General features: G+C 38.3%; 1 protein-coding gene across 6 annotated transcripts in view; it reads left to right on the top strand.

Moving 5' to 3' along the window:
• Positions 1 to 12,214, top strand: part of Macrod2 (mono-ADP ribosylhydrolase 2) — a 1,826,063-nt gene that overhangs the window by 1,297,399 nt on the left and 516,450 nt on the right. The gene's annotated exons all lie outside the window — the stretch shown is intronic.

The raw sequence follows: 12,214 nt of genomic DNA, 5'->3' as shown, positions 1-12,214 counted from the left end.
CTTCCCCACGTTTCCAGTTGTGACATGGTACTTTATTTTGCTTTGAGAAAAGTGGAAAATAATCAAGAAGAGGTTAGGAAATGAGAAAGGAGGATGGGGGAGATTTCTGCCTCATAAGATTGCATTCTCCACAGAGGGAAATAAAAAGCAAACGGGATAGATATTTAAGGCAACAAAATGACTTTCAGGGACAAGGTGAGGAGTTTGGATTTGCATCCATGAGTGCAGAGGAAGCTGATATAGAGCCCCAGCATGGTCCTGATGTGATGAACTTAGTTGAGAGAACCGATGCTCCCAGGACCTTGTGTTGTTGAATTCCATGGTTCAAATGACATCAAACAGCTTCACCTCCAAGTCGATTCCCATCAGTCTTTTTTACTCAGATGTGATATTCTCAGTGAGTTCCTGATTACCCTTGTAAGAAAAATGTGCTTTAACAAAAGAGACATTTTAGAAAATCCCATTCCAGGAGAATCCGTGAGATCCTTCAGTTCCTTGCTCAGGAGACTTATCCAGCGGTGGGAGAAACAGCTTGCAGAGAATAGAATTTGTTTCACGAACCATTTCTCTGGTCATTATTATAATTCCTTAGGCAAAAGATGATTTTTAAAATATCCTTAGAAATAGATACTAGGGTGAGTAAGTTTGAAAAGTTGATGAACCTTGTCAAAATTGGAACCTTGTGTCCCATAAAAAATATGCTCTTCCTTCTTACCCCTTTTGCAGAGCAGAAGAAAGGCAACTTGAAAGGAAGACATGATGTTTAACCACTTTTAAAATAGATGAAAGAGAACGGAACCCATGTCTGGGGCAGCATATTATAGGAGTTAAAGTCTATCATTTCCTTCTCATGCATGATGTCAAATGAAATGAAAAATGGGTCAGAGGCGATGAAAATGATAAGAAGGACAAAATCCCCCAATCTCCCTCTTTATATTACAACTCATTTTAGAGCTCCTGATAGAGAAATCTGCACTACGTTTAACAAAGCACAAGGTGGTTGAGGACCACGGAGAAGGGGGCCATGATAAGCCGCAGGCATTCCACCGAGAGCCAGCGGCCACTAGAGCAATGCTGCCTGAGCAGCAAAGGGGACTCATTCCATCAGAATGCTCATCTTTTCTGACTTGCGCAGGTATGAGAGAGAGAGGACTCTGCAAGGAAGCCTGACCTGATTGAGCAGGGGCTACTACATGGGCAAGAAGGTAGCATGTGGCTTCCTACTCTGTGTCTGTGCAACAGCCTATGCCTAAGGCTTTGCAACAAATACCCTGTCATACAAGCTCCTAATCTGATGGTCTTTCTTTGGAATTGGAATTGCTGAGCACCTGGACTAGAGCCTCTAACTCAGGGACTTCATGGGATATGCTATCCATTTCCCAGAGTGACCAGGGAGTGGTAGACAGTGGTAGCATGTGTTTGAGTGAAATCAAGTCAGGCAAGCCCACCGGGAGTGGTGACACATGCCTTTAATCCTGGCACTTGGAAGACAGAGGCAGGTGGATCTCTGTGATCTCGAGGCCAGCTTGATCTACAGAGCAGGTTCCAGTATAATTGGGGCTATGCATAGAAATCCTGTTTAGAAAAACAAAACAAAACAAAACAAAAAAACCAGAAAGAAAGTAAAAAAAGTTGTTTTTTGAATGGACCCATTAATTATCTTCTATAAATGAGAATGGCTACATGTATCTTCAAGGGAATTTTGAGTTTATGCTGTTTTATGAGGTCACTAGAGTTAAGGTAAAAGAGAGGGTATGTGTGATCTTATTTCATTGTATATAGACATGAAATTTGTAAGAATGAAAATTTTACAAAACTAAACAAAGAAATAAATAAAACTAACAGTTTTGCTTTCCTCCCATGAAAGTACAATCAAGCTATTCTAGGAGACCAAGAGACACACCCACTGTCCATTCTAACAGGTAAAGAATAGATCTGTTCTTCACATAGCAGCCTGAGCCCTAGCTGGCAGAAGGAAGACATCACCCCTCAAGGTATATCTGGCAGCCCAAAGTCAAGCTAGTGTTCAGAAGAGAGACTGAGCCAAGAGGCTACATGTAGAGCAATGCTAATACCTGTCATGGTTTTCCAACTCATCAACAAGCTTTATTTTGTCCATATACTTAGACTTTTCAAAACTCTGCCTTCTCCTTTTAAACAGTAGCTGAAACCATGTTGTAACACCTCATTTTTGCCTCTGTGACAGTCTTCTGCATGCCCAAGGAAAGTCAATGACACCTTCTTTAGCATTCCGCTACCGTGCTCTCCTCAGTCACAGGGGCAGTATCGCTCTTATTACTTCACCTGTTTTATCTTTTGTGAAACTCAGCCTTAGCCAGAATTGTCTGAGTGGCCGCTCTAGCAATTGCTTAACGGTGAGGCTCCTTCAGCTCATTTCTCTCAAGTAATTTGATTTCATCTGCTGTCAGAATTGCTTCTGTGGGCTGGAAGGGGCCCGGGGAGGGATTGAGAAAAGCAGCTCAAAGATGAAAACCAAAATGTATTGCCCTCTATGTCCACATGGTTATCATACCCTTCATCATCTCCCTCCCCGAGTCTCCCCAACGCACCCAGAAAAAGTGTGCAAGTGTGTGTGCAGAGATTAGTGAAAGATGAAAACAAGAGTTGCTCTATTATCTATTTCCATTTTAGCTCAAAAGTGTATGCATCTCAAGCCATTGCACCCACCATTAGTGTTAGAACTAAGGTAGAAAACTAATGTGGTTATTTCTAAACTCGCATGTGAAATACAATTTTGCACCCGTAGACACTGGTGTTCAGTTGTCAGCATTTCCATCTACCCAGGGAGTCAACTTTATTCTCATTTAGAATAGTCAAAAGTTTACAGTGCAGCAAGTCCTTTATTCAACACTTAATATGTTTGAGTTTTTGAGTGGCAAATAATAATATCAACAACACCACCAACAATAATAATAAATATCACGATGATTTCTCCACTTGGGACTTGGCAGGGAAAGAGATCTGAGGTTCTATGTGAATTTATAACTTATAACTGAAGGGAATTTGATTTTGGTTGACTACTTCTTCTGGAACATTATGGCATCCTGAAGGACTATTGGTAAGCCAGGGTTTTTAAAAAATCTAAGTATATAGTTAGTGGGATAACTACTTTTTATGTGTAGCGTATACAAAAAATTGATAAAATTTCATCATTCCTTTGGATCGGGTGCTTCTGTATCAGATAGAATCAGAGTAATTAACAAAGCCTTTTAGTTTGAAAACCCTTACCAATTGCTCAGGTTTATGAACACATCCTTGTATTGGTTGACTGATTGCCTTCTTACCAAGACAAGGAAGGTATCCACAGTTTAAGTATTGGGAGTCCTGATTCCAATGGGACAGTGTGGTGCTCTTGCTACATTGTCTCCTAGAACCGCTAGATTACACTGTTATGGACACAATAGCAAACTTTCAGGCTTTATTTATTTATTTATTTGCTTGTTTGTTTGTTTTTTTCAATTTCTATTCTTGCAAATCCCATCCAAAATTTCTGTTCCTAGTTCTAACAGAGAGGGTTTGGGGTAATGCTCCAAAGGAGGCATTGGGTAGACTGTGCATGGTATACTGAGTTAATGGACTCACAAAGCAGCTTAATTAGACTTTCTATTATGCTATGTTTCATTTTTATTTATGTTTTACAGAAAGGGCATGTTTGAAATATTGATCTAAGATGTTACCATATTCCTTTCTGCAATATGGTAAGCAGAAATGAAAGACAGACTGTCCTTTTCAAAGTTAATCTGTTGTTTTTAACTCAAGAAATGACAGCTGGCAGAGTGAGTCCTATGTCACCCTAAGTAAGTTCTATTAGAGGAACATGCCCGAGGTTTAAGGGAACACGGATACATTTAGGAGACAAATTTAGTTTCTACTAGAAAAGGTAAAGCTATCAGGCAGTGGTCAATATTAGCAAACAAAAATGAAACTAGTTAGTACATTTCCTACAGAAAACTTGAAATCAGATTCACTGCATTCATGTTGAAAATATCTTAAGCTTTTGACATCACTAGCAGGTAGTCCAGGGATACAGTAGAATCACTTCCTCATTGCTGTTTCTTCCTCCTGTGAATTTTGATGCCGATAACATCAGTTAAGCACTGGAGTCAGAAGGAAAATGTCCATGTAATGGACCACGTGATGTGTGGTGGATGGAAACACTGAAAACCCAACTGCCTGTTCCATCACTTCTCTCTTTCCTTTCAAGTGTTCTTGACTTAACAGCCCACCTGCTTTCTATTGAGAAAGGGGACTTGTCTTATTCTCAAGTTATAGAAAATAGTGATGGTCTAAAACTTTCCTTAATATCTTTACTTATTCAAAATATAATTGCAAAGAGCATCATGACACATGAATACGTTTTTAGGCGTTTTAAGACAGTGTCTTGTTATGTAGCTTAAACTGGCCTTAAATATGATTCGCATGATCTCAGGCACCCAAATGTTGATTTACCAGCACAGCTGGTCATGAGTTTGTTATTTTAAACGCTCATATTTTCCTGATGGGAGTGTACATTATCAGATATTTTAAAAACCTCCTTAGCAAGACTGATCAGAGTCTAACAGACAAAACCAACAGCCCCACTTCATAGGATCAAGCAATGATGTGTATCAAAGCATTGCATCATTTATCATAACCTCCAACTGGATCAGCCCAAATGCTCATCCATGCTAGACTGGATTAACACATTGTGCTATGCTCATATAAAATGAAATGGGATATGTCAATGCAATGTATTATATTAGTATTGTTATAGGCAGAAGCTGGGAGAAGTCACACAGGAACAATGATGAACAAAATGTAGACTTGACACAGGTACATATTCATTTGTAATGATAGAAGTCAGAATAGCTGTTACCTCTAGACCCAGACAGGGACTCAGAAAAGGCAACTTTGTAAAGTACTGGAAATTCTTTTTCTCTTGAGTTGAGTAATAATGTGTGTGTATATATATGTAAATAAATGTGTAAAAATTCAGCAAGTATTTTTAACACAAAAGTAAGTAAAAATAAAAAATCACTTACAGCCAGCTCCTGTGTTTACAACATACATTAACTTTAACCATCTGCCCTCTTGAGAAGAGAGCTAAACCATAGAATGTTAGCAGGAGCACAGATTCTCTCCACACCTGGGCACACACACTCATAACTCCCTGCATGACTGGCCCTAAATTATTAACGTCTTGTTCAGCCTCAGTGACCCTCCTCCTTGGAAGAGACTTTCTCTGTCATCTCATTCAGTGACTGTCCTGAAGCCTGGTTGCAACCTCCTCTCTGGGCTGCCTTATTCTGAGCCTGTGAACAAAAGCCTCCTGATGAAGATATACTGTGACCTCAGGCTGCAAATCTTAGTGTCTCTGGGAGCCTATTCCCAGGCTAAAATGAACCTTGTATATACATTCATCTTTCAGCTAGGTGTCGTGTTTCCTTCTGTGTAACATCTCAGGGTTATTTTTATTTTTTCCTGCATGAAACAGATGTGTAAATACAATTACTTTGAGCACCTTCTCAGCATCCCCCATCCTGTGCTCAAAAGGCTCAGCCTTTTCTGCCACGTATACTAAGACTGCAAGTCTACAGTCCATCCATTCATCCATCATGTATTCACTGACCATCTTATGTGCACCACTAAGGAGTCAGGTATCCAATGAAACAAGAGCCAGATGTGCTACCTGCTTTGTCTGAGAGGATTATACATCACATTTGTTTTTACAAAACAGATGTAGAAATGCATAGGCTAAAGCTCTAAGGGGAAGGTAAGTGGTACCATAAAAACATTAAATAAGGGCCTGTAATGCTTTTAATAAGAATCACCTCCATAGGTGTGTGCATTTGAATTCTTAGTCAGCAGGGAATGGAATCCTTTGAAAAGATTAGAAAGATTAGTAAGCGTAAGTTTATTGGAAGAAGCGTATCACTGGGGATGGGCCTTGAGGTTTAAAAAGTCCATGCCAGGCCGGAATCTATTTCTGCCTTCTGCTGGTCTATCAGAATATAGCTCTCAGCTATTTCTCCAGCTCCTACCTGCATGCTGCCATCCTCCATACCACAATGACAATAGAATAAATCTCTGAAACTTTAAGCAAGCCCCTAATTAAATGCTTTCTTTCATATGAGTTGCCTTGGTCAAGGTACGATTTTACAGCAACAGAACAATTATTAAGACAAATGATAAATGAGGAGAAGACAAATAAAACTGAATGTAAGCCTCCAGAAAAAAAAATGGGGGGTGGGTAATGTCATTTGTCATTTCAGGAAAAGGAAATCATCCTGTGAATGGCATAGAGAATGCTAGTAACATAAATGGTAAAAGTATTTACCCACCTACAGATAGGGAGAGAATTTATTCAAATACACTGTAGGGAGACAAAAGGTGTGAACCCAGAGAGGGAACCATGTTGTAAGAGGTTAGGAATCTTACAATAGTTATAAAGAAAGTCAGTTGGTCTTATCTTGTAAATCATGGGATTCCTATCAGTGGATAGTGGGCATCTCACTGTCTTGGTGAGTAGTAAGTTTGACAGTTTGATCTAGTCTTCTGGAGACAAACCACTTGAATAGGTGCCATAGGTAACTGGGATTCTGATCTAGATGTCTGTGTAAGAGCCAACAAACTTAAGTGCTCTTCATTCAGTAAATGAAATTATCTAAATATAGTAACTGTATGCAGACGTGCTATTTCCAAATATAACCTGTTATGGAGACAGAGCCTAGAAAATGCTGAATACTTAAAATCTTATTCTTAGAGGTCCAAATTTTATGCTTAACACTTTATATTTAATTAATCTCCTATTAATTGTCCCCATTCTCATTACCATAGCATTTCTAACTTCTGTTGAATGGAAAATAATAGGTGATATATGAGAAGGACCAAACATTGTAGATCACTATGGTCTCCTTCAACAAATTCCTGGGGCTGTAAAACTTTTCATAAAGGGACTGTATGTCTATTAACCTTAACTCTAATTCTCACTCTACCTTGGGTCCTAAGAATACCCTTTCTTATACTACACTCTTATTAATATAAGATTAAGAGTTTTATTCATTTTAGCCTCTAAATTTACTTTTTTCTATAATCAGAAAGATCATCAAACTCAAAAGATGCATTAATTGGAGCTCACTGGGCCACAGTTCAAACACACACACACGTGTGTGTGTGTGTGTATAGTTACATTAGCCATTATCCTCTTATCTAACCTATCAATAATACATTTTTCCTCACTAATTCATGTCCAAGAAGATGTATGACTTTTTACCCACCTGACTCTTAGCCCTAATAGAATTCATTTCCACATTAGTAGAAACATGAATACCTTTGACTTAAGGAGAATTATAATGAGTTTAGGGACCCAATGTTTAATATGTTGCAGTCTCTTATTTTTTTTTCTCATAGCAGAATACACTGTTACAATAAATACCATAGAAACAATCAATATCCTAGAACAGCTCACAAGCCCCACTCCCTAGAAATTACCACCTTAAATCTTATAGTGAAAGCATCCCTTCTTTAACTACAGTATGCTTATTAATATGAAAAATCACATTCCCTATTTTGGATCAACTTATTAACTATTTCAACTATTTAAAAATTGCCATTAGCACTATGTATTTGATACATTTCTCCATTCATCACAATTTTCCCTCATATATATAAGACACACAACTGATGACAGAATTAGTTTGATACAGTAAATAATTGCAGTTTGAACACCCTTGTTTATAAAAGTGTAACTAGAGCCCTGACTCGAAAATTAAAAGATTTCTGTTCTGCCACATCCTACAATCAGGTCAGTTAGTTAAAGTATCAAACATATATACTCCAAAATATAAGTTTGTATTTTCTCTATACTAATAAAACTTCTGGTTTGTGCCTCCATAACAGCCACATTTTTTTTCAGGATCCTTGACCATCATATTCAGCTCTCACAACCAACATGAATCAGATTAGAAATAAGTGTATTAGGAATCATTCCAATTCTTATTCATAAACCTAGCCCACACTCAACAGAAGAGGCAACCAGACAACAGTATCAATATTTGTGTAATAGTCAAGAGAATTAGATCCTACATTCAGAACAATGAATACTCAAAATAATATTTGTAGGTTTATTGATATTGTGATATTAATTTTTCTGATGAAGAGGAGGCCTTTCTCCCTACATTCCACTTCTGAATAGCAACAGCTGTAGAAAGTATTTCCTTAATGGCAAAATTATTGCTTTTATTAGGACAAAAACCCATACCTATTACTGTTTTATCCCAATATCATTATGTACTGACTGTTCTCTAGTTTTCATCTCTTCAATTTCATCCATCCTGATTGGCAGTTGCAAAAGTACAAACTCAAATATAAAATTGCCAGCCTACCTATTTGTTGCTCACATAGAATAGTAGCCACAATCACATCACCATGTCACCTTATTTTTAGTCTGCTAAGGTATGCCATCCTAATCATCTCAATAGTTTTAACTCTTTTTATTAATTCTAAGGTTTCAACATCATCACTTACCCATCTACGAAACAAAGATTCTCTAAGGCTTTTACATACTCTTAACAATTCTTTCAGACAGTTTCCCCCAAGAAATAATGAAAAATAATGTGGACATACTCAAGAAGAACTGGCAATGACGCTTTAAGAGAGCTAGAACTGGTCATTTGAATGGCTATCTTTGTGAGGCTTTAGGAAGACTAGTCTTCCTGAGTGAAGCAGATGCAGATAGAATCCTGGTGGGGTGAATACACTTTTGTTTTGTAATACTAATGGTTTTATTGTTGGCTATGCTTTTCCACTTGGTCTTTAAGACCATGTAGCTAAACCCAAATTAACCTTTGTCTTTTTTGCTGATGAGTTTAGGTGACTCATGAACGTTTAGGATCCCTGAACTCCTTTAAACTGTCCTCTTTCGGGTACTCCACCTGTTTGGATCATTCCTGTCTTGCTGACCACATGGCTTCCATGGGGGATTTTTTCCTTGATCTCCTCACTTTATAGAAAATGCCATAAGCTCAAGCACAATCACCACAACCTTCTAGGGGGAAAAAAAATAACAAAAAAAAAAAAAAAAAAAACAACAAAAACCAGACAACGTTCTGGAGCCACAGGTCCCATTTAGAATGATCCCATCATGTTCTGGGTCCTGATGAACTTTGGCGATCCTTCTAGTCATTTGTCCTCATGAATTTAGGCCTCTAATCTTTGGGTGTAAAACACCCAGGACAACTTCATTTTACCCAAAGAAATCTCAGCCAAATGTAGCCACTGGAGTTTAAGCAAATGAATGCTTTTACAGACTTGGGGGTTAGGATTCACATTTATGGGTTAAAGACTTAAGGAAAACAAAACAAAAAGAAGCCAGGAATGGAATAGCAGTTAGAGAAAAGACAAACAAAGTGAATGCCTACCCTACTATAGATTGTGGTCCACCTTTGTCCTCCACAGAAGCTTCTTTAACCTTCTTAGGTGGGCAACTTACCAGCATGGGTGAGGTTAGTGCAGCCAGCTAAAAAAGAATATTGCAAAACACAGACACAGAGAAACGTCATTGAACCATTATGATGACTTGAAGAGAACAGGTATTTGAGACCAAGCCTGATAATTCAAGTTCAATCTCTTAAACCCACATGCTGGAGATAAGTGACTCCTGCAAGTTGTGCTCTGACATGTAACATACATGCATATGTAACATACATGTGCACTCACACATGAATGGAAACAGAGATAGAAAGAAAGAAGCAGACACACGGTTAGAGACAAACAGAAAGAAATTTTTGAAGTACACTATCTAAAGGCAGTAGGCAAATTCCTAGAGGGGATATCATGACTTAGGAGGATTGGAAGTCTTTTGCAGTAGTTGAATAGGAAGTTACTTACTTCTTATTTTGTTGACCATTTGCTCAGGGTCAATATTTGAATAGATGGCTTGGCATCTTACTTTCTCCTTGAGCAGTAAAGTTTATAGCCTAAGTTGTTTTTCTTGAGACTGGCCATTTGTACAAGGGCTATAGCTCATTAGAAGTCACACTATAGAGGAATGCATAATACATCCTAAGTCACCATGGTCTGAGCACCAAATAGTCTGGCCTACTAGTTACAGTATGAGAATTTAATTTTAATAATTTATCATCTTTTATCTTTACACAAATTATATGACCATGTAAGAAAACACAGTAAAAAGCACCCAGTAAGATTCTATTTAAGCAAGTAGCATATAATGAGAGATGAGCCTTAAGAAGCAGAAAGGAGCCAGAGCATCCAGAAGTGTTGATGCTGATTAATGGGGACTAGCATGAGAAGAGAGGAGGCATCAAATGCTTGTAAAGAGGAAGAGCCAAGAAAGCAGCCGAGAAAGCTAAATAGGAAACAGGCTTTGGGCATTTCACTCTACAACCTTAGATTGAAAATGTTACATCGAGGTCCAATGTGTGACCTAAGAAGGAGGGATCTGGAATGGAGGACGTTGATTTTGAAGATGAACAGGTCAAGTACATGACAACTGGGTATTTGGTGGGTCACAGTCTTGGGTGTTGACATCAGTCAGGGATGCAGAGACCCCTGAGATCATGATGAAAACCATAACTCCTTGCCAGAGGCTTTGATGTATGTGAGAGAGTGACCAAAGGGTCAGGGATAATTGAGAACTTACCGTGGTTGCTATGGTTCTGTAAGAACTTGTCTAATTTCATCTGTGGGGAATTATGTCTTCTAAAGGTGAGCATTAATACAGATGGCCATTGAAATTGAATGTGATGACAATATTTATTAGATATCTGTACCCCTATAATTTTATCTTTTGAGTAATTACTAAATATACCTTGAAGTTGGAGAAGAATTTCTTGAGAAGAGAATAAGCAGAGAAAAATAAGACAAGTCTATAAGGGGCACCTGAGGCCACTAGAAGAGTAGCACAGACAAAAGTGCTTATGCCACTGTTTAGCTCTTTAGACTCAGAGAAAGGCACTGCCATAGCCAGCAAGGTATGAACAAGACAGGTTGTGGTTTTGTGCCCGAGCGCATTGAGGAAAGTGTGGCTACAGGTGCCAGTGTTCCACTCAGGGAAAGGAGGACTGAACAAGGCCCCTGGCTAACCCCATGGTGGCAAATCCACGGTCTACTTCCATTTTGAAGCCCCATGTACTCATCCTGATTTTTTTTTTTTTTTAAATATCCCTTTACTTTCCCTATCTATTCCATTAGTCCCTTGACATTGGCTGTTTTCTTCTAAGGACAATGTTTCTTCAATGGCTACTTCGAGTGTCTATCTCCCAAACTTCTGTTATTTCCTGCCTAGTCTGTTCATCTGTGTTTTCCCACCCTACTCTATTCATTTTGCTGTTTTGTGGCTAAGTGTTTACTCATTTATTTCCTTCCCTAGACTTTGGGCTTTTATTGGACAGGATGTTGTTAAAAAGTATCTAGAAAATAACTCAAAATAGTTTGTTTAATAGACTATTTTTAATTAGGAACTTCTTTTATTTTAATTTTAAAAGTCTTATATTACAAAGCATTTACTTAAAGAAAATAAACTCTAGATGTTACAGAGGGGTTTATAAGAACTCAAAACATGGTGGCATTTTTCATATTACAGAGGTTTCCACTTTTTATAAATTAAAGGACATGGATCTTGGTCCTGTGTCATTGGCCCCCATCTTCCTGATGTAATTTCTAGCAAATCCTGCAGAAAACCAATCAGAAAAACAATTATTTGTTTTCAAATGCTCGCAAATGAAGGCACTGCAGTGGTTGCTCATCTTTCCCACCAATTCTCTGAAGGCTACTGAGATCAAGATGTCAGCCTAAACACTGCCATATGTATTTGCCACCAGAGGAATTCTCCACATAGCAACACCTCTCTTTCTTTGCCAAGTCAGACAATGCACAAGAGACCCTGAATAGAAGGCATCCAACACACAATCCAGCAATTGATGCTGAAACTAGCCAAGGTAGAATGTAGGAATAGAAGGCATCTCACAGACAATGTAGTGGTCAATGCTGAAACTGGCTAAGATTGACTGTAGGAAGAAAGCTAGGTGTAAGAACTTGGGAATGACAAGCATTTTATTGACATATCTAAGAAAAAAACCTGAGAAGAATTGGTCAGACAAAAGAGGCCACAAAAGAATGTGATGTGGGATTCCCCTTTGTATGCTGTGAATATGATTGGTTAATTAATAAAGAAAATTGCCTTGACCTGATAGAG

This window comes from Chionomys nivalis, chromosome 9, assembly GCF_950005125.1.
Source record: "Chionomys nivalis chromosome 9, mChiNiv1.1, whole genome shotgun sequence".
Lineage (NCBI taxonomy): Eukaryota > Metazoa > Chordata > Mammalia > Rodentia > Cricetidae > Chionomys > Chionomys nivalis.
Note: the sequence above shows the minus strand (reverse complement) of the source record. Positions and strands in the feature narration are given on the sequence as shown.